At 38.7% G+C, this 14,504-nt stretch overlaps 1 long non-coding RNA gene across 1 annotated transcript; it reads left to right on the forward strand.

Moving 5' to 3' along the window:
• The first annotated feature begins 360 nt into the window (after positions 1–360).
• Positions 361–11,388, forward strand: LOC306760408. Its single transcript, XR_013771444.1, has 3 exons — positions 361–472; positions 575–664; positions 9,999–11,388. It is a non-coding gene; the product is annotated as an uncharacterized lncRNA (long non-coding RNA).
• The last annotated feature ends 3,116 nt before the right edge of the window (positions 11,389–14,504 follow it).

The raw sequence follows: 14,504 nt of genomic DNA on the forward strand, positions 1-14,504 counted from the left end.
AGGTAATTATGCTACCATGTGAATATTTTTGTTAAGCATGAATATATTTTTCCATAAATACCTCATAGGAGTAAACTTTATCATTTGCATTTAGTAGTTTATTCACTGTGTTAGAAATATTTATCAACCTATTATGTAAAAAATAAAAAATAAAAAGTTTTGTGTGTAATATATACACGTTTCACAGAAAACAGTTTTGGGGAAACTACTTGACTGCAGCAAGACTTGACAGCGGAGACCCATCCAATATGGCGGCGACGCTGGTTTACTCTCCAGCGTACATAGTCCATGTATGGGCAGCGAGATACAATGCAACGTCTATGTATATATGATTTCTATGTATATGATGTCTATGGAGCAGACGGCCTCCAGCGTAACATCTCTACCGGAAACAACGAAGGGGGAAATGGAGAACGAGCAGGAGGAAGCCTCGACATAAAGACCTCAAGGGTCCACTTAATTTCCTTTCAAGGTATTTTCTGCACTATTATTTAACTGATAGTCTACTTTAACTACAGCTGGTGAGTCCACTGTACCTTTTATACGGACTTATGTTGGTTTCTGTCCTCTGCAGAGACCAGCTCGCTGGGGTGAAACTACGCCACAGAACAAGGATCACATAAAGACGTTTCTTTAATCGGGGGAAGTCTCGTCAGGAGAGCAGGTGAGACTTTACATCCCCTCGGTGTGATATGTTTGGTTTAATAAGTAAGTGGCCGTATTCCAGGTGTAGCCTCGCAGGCTCAACAAAGAGGCCACCACAACAGTCAGTTTGTCATACCAATTGTTTATTTTACAGCTCTAAAACTCTAAAAATACAAGAGAGACAAGATGATAGAACATCGTGCTGTGACTGGGAGACCGGACCGACCACTGACCGATAGGGGGCCTGGGAATATACTAGCTGCTAAACAAAGTTTATATCACACAGCTGAAATGAAAAACACCACAATAATGACTACATACACCACATCACCCGCTAAAGTGAATTCCCCGCGTCCAAACCAGGCCGGTGAATGGAAGACAAAAGCAGCCACAGCACATATGTGTGTGTGTATATATGTGTGTATATGTGTGTATATGCATGACATGTCTCCCTTAACAGAGCAAATCAGTCTGCCAAAAATATGGCACACAGATTGCCATACTGTATGCTAGTATGCTGGATAGGACAGGTTAAGGAAAAAAAAAAAAAAAGGACCGCTCCTGTGCGCATGCGCCAATGACAACATTCCTGGTGTGATCATGCTTAACTACCAGAGAATAAGTTCTACAGTTGTACAACTGAATGTTCACATTATTTCAATTGTACTCACTAATATTAATAAGTGCTGTTAAAACCTAAAATGGGTAATCATGGCTGCCGTCATGCACTTCTACCTTCTTAATCAGTCATATGTGTAAATTATGCTGTTTATTCGTCATGTACACCCTAGCTTACATCTGTCCTGTGCTAACATGCAGTTGCAATGTCGTTTTGTACTAGTCGTTGGCAACGGCAGCAGTAATCTCCTTTCATCTGCGGGAACTTTGGCCGAATGACGTTTCACGGGTAAATGCCTGTTGCAGCGTTTACATCTGTAGTTTATTATGAGCACTTTCACCACCATTTGATGCTGCTTTTGCTTCTTTTGCTCATTGACTCTATGCCTTATTCTGTATTCTTTATCCTGATTCTTGCGCAGGTGATAAAATGAGTTAGTTGTGTCAGAGTCCGTTGTTGGGACTGTGAGCTAGTCTGTTGTTGGTTCCATGTCAACCTTTTTTATCCATGCAACAAAAATTTCCCCTCTTTTATGAACAAGTACATCAGTTTTGGTTGGCTGGTCATCTTTTCGAGAATTATCCTGCTCTGAAACACGTATCCTGCCATCTTTCTCCATGTTTGTTTTTATATTGCAGCGTGCATGCCGTAAAGCACATCTTGACGTAAAATACTGCTGTAAAGCACATTATCGTGGCGAAAATGTTAGAGCCTCATATGAAACAATCGACATTTTCTATCGTCCAAACAATATATATCATCACATCGCCCAGCCCTAATCCTGATGATGTATAAACAAATATATAGTAGAGGTCTAATCTGGAATCAATAAATTTAGATTGTCAGTAATAACCAACGCTTGTTTAGTGTGAATATATTTACATTTTTTTCCATGTTTTTTTTTTTATTTATGTCATTCTTGAAGTCTGTAAACATAGAGTGACAGTTTATGAATCTGCATTTGTGAATAAAATGTGTGGCCATAACGATTAGTGTGTTGTAGGCAATTTCCCTTTTTTTTGTATAACAATTCCATATTTCAGGTCTTTATATTCAGTACTGAAGCATATTTTCTTCACATGCAGTTGTGGTCTCTCCAAAGTAGGTCTCCCAACTGAATAGCCACACACACAGATACACAGCTTTCTGAAGTTGATTCTTGCTCATCTGCTATTTCTTCAAACACATTGTCCAGACTGCTGCTGGGTTGCGCCTCCGAGTCTTACTGGGAGGCGGCTCTCCACAATCCTCCTATGCCCCTCTTTATTCTTCAACAGCTCCAGGTTTAACATTCCCTTGGCTCCTGTAAGACCACTTATGTCAGTGAAAAAATGATCTTTGTATCTGAAAGTGAAAACAAAAAATATTTACATTTAAAATTGTGTAATGATATTTGCACATGCTCAGCAAAAAAAATATAAGCACAACACATTTTACCTGGCATCAAGTAAAGTAGAGATGCAATAGAGTGGATTTTTCTCCGTGTCAACAAGCGCCTCTTGACAGCTGCAGCTAAGGTCGTCTTCATGGTTTTGACGCCATGATCCTCATCTATTTCTCTGTTTAACAGTCTGAGAAGTGGACATTCTCCCTCCTTACGTGTTTGAGGAAGGTGCACTGATGTTTTATCCCAACGTACCGCCCCCCCACTGGACTGGAGCATGTTTGTGCAACTCATACATTAACTTCTATGATACGGGTATCGGTTGTGGTATCGGAACAATTTTATTAATACCAAGTACGAGTCCATACACATGGTATTGAGCCGATACAGATGTGGATATCTGTATCAGTGCATCCCTGGTTATAGTCTATTAAATTAAAAACCAACCTAACATGTGCATAGACCCATTTTTAAGAAATCCTGATTTGGTTCCACTTACACTCTGTAATTCAACTTAGTTTTTAACTGTTTAGCAAAAATAAGGGTTAGTAGTTTGTAATCTACATTTAATAAAGTTATTGGTCTCCGGTTATCAATGTAAGATTTATTTATACTGGGTTGGGCAGTCAAGTAATGAGTCCTTATTTTATAGTTGGCATTAAACTAATGATTCCATTCTAGATTGCGCCATCTGATGGCAGCAAACTGTAGTAGCCCTGACTCGCTATCTTGATTTTTTTTTTTAAAGTACTCTTCTCACATAGATATTTGGAGGATGTGCTGCAAGGGAGATTTTTCTGCATATTTTTGGCTCTCTCAAGACTTGTTATGAGTCTCCATGTCAACGAAAGACTTGTTTACAATCGGGATCAACTGATTAAACTTTCCCAAATTAGGATAATCAGCAAAACAACACCATAAAAAATCCCAAAGGAGTTGAAAAGAAAGACAAGAAGATGCAGAGCGGGAGTGAGATAGAGGAGAAAGCGATGGAGATTCAAACCATTTCTACCAACCGTCCTCATGGGTAATGGGAGATCGCTAGCTAACAAAATGGACAAGCTTGAGATGCTAACAAGGTCTCAGAAAGAATACAGAGAGTGCAGTATTATGTGCTTCACCGAGACATGAACATGCATGAACACATCCCTGACAGTAATGTGTCTGTACCGGGCTTTAAAACGGTCCGTGCAGACCGCAGTAGACAACACAGCGGAAAGCTAAAGGGTGGTGGAATTGCAGTGCTGGCTAACCAGCGTTGGTGTCATCCTGAACATGTTATAGTCAAGAAGAAGATATGCACAAGGGACATCGAACTGTTAGCTGTGAGCTTCCGTCCATATTATTTACCCAGAAAGTTTACCTGTGTTATACTGGTAGTGGTTTATATAATACCTGGTACCGCACCAGACACAGCCTGTGACGTCATCAGCTCCGTCGTTGCTTGGCTACAAAAACAGCATCCAAACTTATTCATGGCGATCTCCGGAGACTTCAACAATGTCCCCTTCTCTGCAAATCTACCAACATGAAATAAAAAACAAAGTGTGTTCAGTGAGAGGCTTCATCAGGTCTGATGTAAGGCTGAAAGATACAGAAAATCATTCCTGCCAGCAGCCACCAGCCTCTGAAACAAGACCTCCTTAAGTTAATTAATTAAGGCAAATTATTTGTTGTGTTGATTTTTCTCCCTCTAGATGTCAGAGATAATTTCTATTCATGCATTCTTTCAAATTATAATTATAGTGACGATCATTGTACACGGATGGACATCAGTCTAACCAATTGTCTGGTGCCATATTAACATCACTTCCTAGCAAAGTGAAACCATGCCTGACTTTTTGCATTGGCAACAGCAAAAGCGGCATCTCACTGGGATGCCAGTATCCAACAGCTGCCTCCAGTGTCCCACTAGCCAGAAATGCCTAATATCAAATCAAATCAAACTTTATTTCTTGAGCACTTTTCATGCCATGGGCAACACAAAGTGCTTTGCAAGATAAAATCAAGTCATATGGATTAAAACAAACAGTGGATAACAAGGCATTTAAAAATAATAGACACAAGCTCTTTCCACACACTCACACACACACACAAGGACATAGAGCAAACAACCCCCCCCCCCCCCCCCCCCCCCCCCAGACACACACACACACACACACACACATATTCCCCGAAAAACATCATTCCCTGAATACTGTCTCTTTAACTGATGCCGGTTAATGAAACAACTAAAAACATTAAGTGATAAAAATTCTGACTTTAATAGGATTCCTTCAACTTGAAAGGCATTCCTCACTATTGGTGTCCACCAACGGGTTCTAGAAATACCACCACTACAGGCACCAATGACATTATGGCCACAGCTCCAGCTGTCCGCCTCGACAATAGAGGCAAGGAACATAGTCCACTCGGACTCTGTCCCCTGCCTCACTCAGGACGAGGGTTGTAGCTCTGCTGGAGGTGGGAGTTGAAGCTTGCTCCAACAAGGGACTCTGTCAGATGTTCCCAGAAGACCCTCACTACACGTTTTGACCTGCCTAACAAGACCTGCATCCTCCCCCAAATATGTGATTTTAGAAAAAACGGCTAGAAAAAGAACGACGCTCAACACTTTGTAATTATAGAATTAATAAATCAGTAGGGACTGCAAAAGTAGGCTTTCATCCTACCTTCTTTGCCTCTTGAAGCTTTCGCCATTACGCCTCCCTGGTTTGCTTGTCTGCTGCAGTTAGATCTTCAGAGAAGTGAACTCATGGCTGCTTACATGCTTAAGATTCCTTCATCAACCTCCATATTTCGTCTTTGTGTTGCCGCTTGACAAATTGAATGATAATCTTTTCTTCTCTTTACTTCCTAGTCGGTGGACAGTGTCAACAATGTCATTCATCTTCTGCGCCGAGGATGGTGCGATCTCTGGCTGTGTTTCATTTCAGGGTCTGCATACTTCCAAGTGGGAAGATTGCGTAGGCTACGACGCGTTCTACATAGTCTGCACCAAAGTGCGCTGACTTGCCAGTGAAATGAGACTGCCCATCTAATATACGAGAACTACCAATAGTGCGCCAGTCCTTCATTGCCTAGTTACTACATATGCAAAGTTTATCTACCAATTTTTCTTTTTTAAATGACAGAAAATTTTGCCAGTAATTTTAATTTTATTTATTTTCATTTACCTGTGTGTCTAAATGACAAACATGAGGAAGAGGCAGACCAGACCAGCTCTCCTCTGGCTGACAGCTCATCCTGTCAAGCTGACGTTAACTTCAGTGTAAAAATAATCCTGGTTAGATGCATATACAGTCGTCCTCATATCTATCGATACCCTCCCATTAAACAAGGAGAAAAACAGCTGCCTGTGAAATTAGCTGAAATTGACTAATGTAATAATAAACACATTTTTTGAAAGTCATGACATTATATTTTAATTCTGGTTGAATAGAAAGATTTTTTAAGAGCAAAAACTGTGATAAAATCATATGTTACTCATAAACTAATATTTTGTTGAACAATCCTTTGATGTTTCCACTACAGTCAGGTGTTTTCTGTTCCTCTCAGTCAGACTTCTGCTCCTGCTGACAGGTATTTTGTTCTGAAAAGTACTCTAATTTGTCCAGAATCGATTTGGTTTTGTTTGTTAATTTTTGTCATTTAACTCACTTAAATGACAAAACATTGTCTTACATCACCAAGTGATAATTTAGCACATTTTTAGTTACTGTTCCGTTGTTCAGTCTCCACAGTTAATTGGACACTGCTGCTATCCTCCCAGCTTATCTGCTAGAACAAATGTGTGTGTGTGTGTGTGTGTGTGTGTGTGTACATACACACACACACACACACACACACACATATATATATATATATATATATATATATATATATATATATGTATGTGTAAAATATTAAAGTATACATGTATGTATGTATGTATGTATATATATATATATATATATATATATATATATATATATATATATATATATATATATATATATATATATATATTAATGATCTTCCATGTGTTATCTCAAACTATTCTATAAATATTTATGCTGATGATACTCTTATTTACAACTCAAACTCTGATCTTTCTGTTGTAGAAAATCAGTTGCAATTTGACTTTAATTTGGTCCAAAAATGGCTGCATGACAATCAATTAATTTTAAACATGAAAATATCATGCTCTATACTTTTTGGTACTCATCATAAATTAAATAACTCTCCTAATCTTCAAATTAATATCAGTGATGGATCCTTGATGCACAAAACTGATTCTATTAAGTATCTTGGTCACTGGCTTGATCCTGAACTTAACTTCAAACCACACATTGATGACATAATCAAAAGAACAAATGCTACCTTAAGTCCTTTATATCGCCCTTCTAACTGCTTTACTTTAGACGTTAGGAAAAGAATAGTCACTCAACTAATTTTACCTATTCTTGTTTATGCAGACACAATTTATCAAAGCACATACGATTAATTTCTTAAACGACTTAATGTTCTTTTTAACTCTCTTTGTAGATTTATTCTTAAATGTCCATATCTAACTCATCACTGTGTGTTATTTGAAAAACTCAACTGGTTACATTCATCCAAGAGACGTGAATTTCACTGTAATCTGATCATCTTTAAATGTATTTATTTTTACTGTCCACATTACCTCAAGCAATTTTTAATTCCAGTAACTTCATCGTATTCGCTCAGAAGCACTTACTGTCTCGCTCTGTCTGTCCCACCAATCTATAAAGATGTGGGGCGCAGATCATTTTAGCTAAAAGCTCCTTCAGACTGGAACAAGGTACCCACATACTTAAGATCCTTAAAGTGGAACTATTATGTGCATTTCAGGCTAATTTATTTTTATTTCTGAGACCAGAAGGGCTGGGATTGATTGAGTCATTGTCACAAATCGCTTTATTTACTTCAGACCGACCCTCTCCGTAGGCTGTCAGATCAGCGTGTGGGCAAAACAAGTGGATTGAGACTCTTCTGCATTAAGCCCCGCCTCCCGCCACTGCACTACATCGGGAGCGCACACCGCAACTGCTTTCGCCGTCATTGTAACATCTCATAAACAGAAGGATTAGGCTAATATGAACTCAATAAAAAAAAAAAAAAAAATACAATGTCAACACATAGCATACAGCCCTACTTGTTGGAACCTGAATCAGATCCTGAAAACGAAGTGGAAAACAGCAACCCACAGCAACGAATGCAGCAGGATGTCTCTCTTTGGTAAACTCACCAGCCATCATTGGAAATAACTTTATCCCACGTTTTCCACCCACCTGATGTATTTGTACATGCCCTTGTTAACCAGTAGAAGGTAACCAATCACCGAACCTTATCCCCCGGGACGTCACAAGGATTTCCGCGTAGAAAACACTCTCTAAAACGTTTTTCATTTTAGAGAGTTTTTCGTTGCCATGGAAACCGAACGGAAAGAGTGCTGGAACTCAAACTCAAACATGGGTTTAAGTGATAAAAAACAGTGCCGTTCACATGTCTGATGAGGATTCAACCCTGTAACACGGTAGAAAGCTCAGAAAACTCCAAATACCATCATAGCACCACTTTAACATTGTTTGGTTTATTTAAGTCATCTTTATCTGTTCATCTTAAAACTCCTTGCAAATGTTTCTAGTTTTATTACATTATTCTGTGTGAGATCGAATAACATACTCCTTTTTGAAGTATTCATTTATTTATCATTGTATTTATTTATTTATTTATCATTGTTTTTATTTATTTCTTGTTAGCATTATTGTAATGCTGTTCATCTGTAATCCCTAGGAATGTCATTGCTTTGTGTAGTGGGGAATCCAATGTAAGTAAACAAGAAGAAAGAAGAAGCAAAGGGAAGAAAAAATATTAATTAATAAAAATAATAATTACAATAATTACTAAAAATAATGGGTAAACATAATTTATTCTCATATTGCTCTTTACATTATTGCCTTTTTTTCCCCCAATTCTGTGACATGTTCAATAATCACTGATTCTGACATCCCCTGTTGTGTAATTTTTTTGTAATTTTTGTGTTTTACATCTGTACATGGGCAGGAGTGTGGAGAGGTGTAGGAGTGAGCAAGTTTGTCTTGTCTTGTTTTGTCTGTATCTTGTGTATTGTTTTGCGTATAATTTGTGTAATTGTTGATTATGATGTATTGTTTTATGTGTTTGGACCCCTTTGAAAACGAGATGGTACATCTCAAGGGGCATTCCATAAAATAAATTTCTCTGAACATATGTGTATATATATATGTGTATATGTATGTATATATATATATATATATATATATATATATGTGTGTGTGTGTGTGTGTGTGTGTGTGTGTGTATATATATAAATGATCTCGCTGGTGTGGTACCTACACTGGTGCTCTGCTGCTCATCCATCCATCTACAAGTTGTGAAATGAATTCTGGGATAAGGGAGGGCGCATAGCATGCATCTCTTGTAGCCTTCATTTTAAGCTTATCTGGATCCAAACAAAGTGCCTTGTTTTTTCCTGGCGTCTTTGTGCCCAAGATAACTCAAAAGGTTACAGACGGATTTTTATAAAAGTTTCAAGAGTTGTTGGAAATGTAAAAATAAAGAACTGATTAAATTTTCGTGGTGATCCGGATCACTGTTTGGATCCAGGGATTTTTTAAAAGGATTCTTTAACATTGTGCTTGGCAGAGTTTTCCGCTCTGAGTGCTTTTCTAGTTTCATAATTAATGAGCAACCAAGTCCGCAGCAGGGCAGGTTGTGCACACGGCTGGGTCCAAGTGTTTTATTGCCACATGTAAAAATATTTGTACTTTCTCACCACCTCGATCCGCTGTTTTATCAAAACAGTCCATTTTACCTGCAACAGCAAAAACACACAAGCAGCATGCTTTTTCCGTATTAATGACACCCACCTCAAATCACCACCTGTCTTCAAACGCATCCGCGGGAATAAAATGACGTCATATTCTTCTCGCGGCCTTGAGAACAAGAAAAAAGTTCTCACTTCTCATGGATTATGTAACAAACTTAATACTATTCAACCACTAGACTGCACCATTGTATTGTGTTCAAATAGTCAAGTTAGCATAACAGGACAACCTAAAACATGTTGACCAGTATTCAGCCACACAATCAGTTCATCATGCAAATTTTTTATTTTTATTCATATAAATGTTTTTCTTGGCTGTGCTGTAATAAGCCTGAGTGTGAGAGAGCCACTGGACTTTTAACTGTTATACAAATAAGCTACAACTTTGGATGAGCCGGTCAGTTGTAAAAATGTCTTATGGTAAATTTTTATCTACTGTGTGGTCTTGAAATCCAGTATTTTCTGTATTTTTATTTCAGGTTTTCCAGAAGATGTGCAGCAGCAGTTGGTGATTACAGAGGGAGGTCCTTGTAAATGAAGTCTGGACAAGCAGGACCTTGAGTCCCATTTCATAATAGAGGAACCAGAGGAAGTATGGCCAGCCAGGATGGAGAGCAGTTGATTATGGTCTAGTGGACACCGTCTCCAGTTTACCAAGGATGATAGCTACTGTGAAGAGTGAAGATGATGAAAAAGAATCTGTCGTTGTTATAATCAGTTTACCTTCATCAAACCCAAACTAAAGGCAACACAGAGGTAGAAGCTCTGATCAATAATCCTGCTGAACAGATTAGAACAGAACCTGATGAAGAGGACCAGAACTAACCAGTAAACCAGACCCAAGGACTTATTTACAACCAAATAGTGACAAAAAGGCTTCAGACTCTTAAAGAAAAAACATTTGTCAGATTTCACAAGTGAAATGGAAGGTGACAATAAAGACTGGAATGACAGGACACATGGATCAGGTGTAAACAATGATGTGGAGCGTAATACTGCCATAAATTCACTCGACTCTGATTGTGGTGAAGGGTTTTACTCCCAAAGATCCCATCAGAGCCACTTAACTGAAAGGTCTTCCGACTGTTTGAGCAGTGACAAATGTTTAAAAAGTTTGCAAGGTGTTACTTTGCAGAAAAGAGTCCACTCAGGGATAAAAAATGTCAAATGTGAGATCTGTGGTAAAACTTGTCTTCATCAAGTGAATCTTAAAATACACATGAAAATCCACACTGGAGACAAACCATTCAGCTGTGAGGAATGCGGACATAGATTTAGTCTAAAAACAAGCTTAAACCGACACATGAAAAGCCACACAGGAGACAAACCAGTCAGCTGTGATGAATGTGGAAAAAGATTTTATTACAAGTCAACCTTAAACACACACATGAGAATCCACACAGGAGACAAACCATTCAGCTGTGATGAATGTGGCCAAAGATTTAGTGTCAAGTCACACGTAAACCGACACATGAAAAGCCACACAGGAGAAAAACCATTCAGCTGTGATGAATGTGGAAAAACATTTGGTTACAAGTCACATTTAAACGAACACATGATAATCCACACAGGAGACAAACCATTCAGCTGTGATGAATGTGGAAAAAGATATAATCGCAAGATAAGCTTAAACCAACACATGAAAAGCCACACAGGAGACAGACCATTCAGCTGTGATGAATGTGGAAAAAGATTTTATTACAAGTCACACTTAACCAAACACATGAGAACCCACACAGGAGACAAACCATTCAGCTGTGATGAATGTGGACAAAGCTTTACTCAAAAGACAAGCTTAAACCAACACATGAGAATCCACACAGGAGACAGACCATTCAGCTGTGATGAATGTGGACAAACATTTATTTACAAGTCACACTTAACCAAACACATGAAAATCCACACAGGAGACAAACCGTTCAGCTGTGATGAATGTGGACAAACATTTCGTGATATGTCAAGTTTAAACCAACACATGAGAATTCACACAGGAGAAAAACCGTTCTGCTGTAATGACTGTGGACAAAGTTTTAGTTATATGTCAAGCTTAAACAAACACATGAGAATCCACACAGGAGCGAAACCATTTTTTTGTGAGGTTTGTGGCAAATTATTTAGGTGGCGTAATTCGTTAAAGGGACACATGCAAGTCCACACAGTTGCGCCATAGGATCCAGAATGGCTGCTGCTCTTCAGGCTCCTGGTACTGCTGTCACTTCCGAGTTCATGGTTGACAAGTCTCTGGGGGGTGTGGTGGTGGGTAGGTAGGTGTGGAGGGGGGGGGGAGTAGTGGCACAGTAATCAGAATTAAACACATACAGCAAAAGATTTCCATTTTAAAAGCCTGGAGTTTGGCCTCTTTAAATAAACCATAATTTTTCTTTACAATGATGTAAATGAAAATTAAAAAATAAATTCCTCTCACAAATGTCACCTTTTTCACTGTCTTTTTTTTCCATTCTTTTTTCAGATACCATACATTTTAACAAGCTATCTGAAAATGACAGAACCTTGTAAACAAAACCAGTCTACCTGTCCATTTTTTGAGGCTTCCCCTGTAGGAGAAGCAGTGCCATGTTGAGTTCTTCACCATTGCAGCTGAGAAGTTCATCTTTGCTTAGTATCCGCTGGAAAAGGCCATTGACCTGTTCGACACTGGATGGGAGTAAAAGAAAGAGATAAAGAGAAAAAGAAAGAAGCTCAGTGTATCAGTAAATGTCCCTCAGCAGTCTAAACCTATAGCAGCATAACTAAGGGATGCTAACCATCCCTAGCTATAGGACTTATCAAAGAGATAAGTCTTCAGCCTAGTCTTAAAGGTGGGGAGGGTGTCTGCTTCCCTAACACTAACTGGGAGCTTATTCCATAAGAGAGGGGCCTGATAACCAAAGGCTCTGCCTCCTGCTCGGCTCTTAGAGACTCTAGGAACCACAAGTAAGCCTGCAGTCTGTGAACGAAGTACTCTGCTTGGTATATAAGGAACAATGAGGTCTTTGATATATAGTGGTGCCTGGTTGTGGAGGGCTTTATATGTAAGGAGAAGGATTTTAAATTCTATTCTAGATTCAACAGGCAGCCAATGAAGAGAGGCTAAAACTGGAGAAATATGATCTCTCCTGCTGGTTCTGGTCAGGACTCTGGCTGCAGAATTCTGGATCAGCTGAAGGGTTTTCAGGGCATATTTAGGACAGCCCAGTAATAGAGAGTTACAGTAATCTAGTCTTGAAGTAACAAAAGCGTGAACCAGTTTTTCTGCATCACTCTGAGACAGAATGTCCCTAATTTTGGCTATATTACGTAAATGAAAGAAGGCTGTTTTAGTAACCTGCTTAATATGTGGGCCAAAGGACAGGTCAGAGTCAAATATTACTCCAAGGTTTCTCACTGTAGCACTGGAAGCTAAAGTAATGCCATCCAGGTTCATTACAAAACCGGAAAATTTAGCTCTGAGTTTTTCAGATCCAACGAGAATTACTTCTGTCTTATCTGAGTTTAAGAAGAGAAAATTTCTAGACATCCAAGTCTTTATGTCTATGAGACAATTTTGTAGCCTATTGGGCTGATTTGTTTCATCTGGTTTAAAGGATAAGTATAGTTGAGTATCATCTGCATAACAATGAAAGTTTATTCCATGATGTCTAATAATTTTGCCTAAAGGGAGCATATATAGCGTGAAGAGTATTGGTCCAAGTACAGAACCTTGAGGAACTCCATGACTTACTGTAGTTTGGGAGGAGGACATGTCATTTACATGAACGAACTGAAGTCTATCACATAAATATGATTTAAACCAGCTTAACGCTGTACCTGTAATTCCAATCACCTGTTCCAGTCTTTGTAAAAGAATGTTATGATCAACTGTATCAAATGCAGCACTAAGATCAAGCAAGATAAGTACGGACACAAGTCCTTTGTCTGAGGCCATAAGAAGGTCATTAGTAACTTTCACCAATGCTGTCTCAGTGCTATGATGAGCTCTAAATCCTGACTGAAACTCCTCGCATAAATTATTTCTGCTCAGGTGGGCATGTAGCTGAGCGGAAATTATTTTCTCCAGAATTTTGGACATAAACGGGAGGTTAGATATAGGTCTATAATTTGCTATCACCTCTGGATCCAGAGATTGCTTTTTAAGTAAAGGCTTGATTACAGCAGTTTTAAATGACTGTGGTACATATCCTGTCACTAAAGACATATTGATAAGACTTAGTAGTGATGTATTAATTAAAGGGAAAATGTCCTTAAAGAGGCTCGTTGGGAGAGGGTCCAAGATACAGGTGGATGGTTTAGATGAAGCTATTATTTTAGTTAATTCAGAGGGTTGGACAGGACAGAAACTATTTAGACACAAGTCAGATCCTGGTTCTAAGGATGCTTCGGAGACCACAACAGGCTCAACATTATAGGTAGAAGGAAGAGTATTGTGAATTTGAGCTCTACTAGTGTCAATTTTATTCCTGAAAAAATACATGAAATCATCACAGCTAAGTGAGAAAGGAATACATGGCTCCACAGCGCTCCGGCTCCTAGTAAGCCTAGCTACAGTGCTGAAAAGAAACCGAGGGTTGTTTTTGTTTTCCTCTATCAATGATGAATAATAAGCTGTTCTTGCCGTACGTAAGGCTTTTTTGTATACGATTAAACTTTCTTTCCAGGTTAAGTGAGACTCCTCTAGTCCTGATGAACGCCATCTGTTTTCCAAACGCCTTGATGCCTGTTTTAGAGCTCGAAGCTGGGAATTAAACCAGGGAGCCTTCATAATCTTACCTAATTTCTTCTTCTTGAGGGGAGCAACATTATCCAAGGTTGTACGCATTGAAGCTGTTATAGTATCAGCATGTTGATCGATCTGAGCAAGAGTAAGGCTTAAAGGGGGACTCTCAGTCATGCTAACACATGGTAGATGTGAAAAAATTGATTCAATTGATTGTTTAAATTTTGTAATATTATTGTCTGATAAACATCTACTATAGTAGAATTTATTT

The sequence above is a fragment of the Telmatherina bonti genome, assembly GCF_933228915.1.
Source record: "Telmatherina bonti genome assembly, chromosome: 9".
In the NCBI taxonomy this organism is placed as follows: domain Eukaryota; kingdom Metazoa; phylum Chordata; class Actinopteri; order Atheriniformes; family Telmatherinidae; genus Telmatherina; species Telmatherina bonti.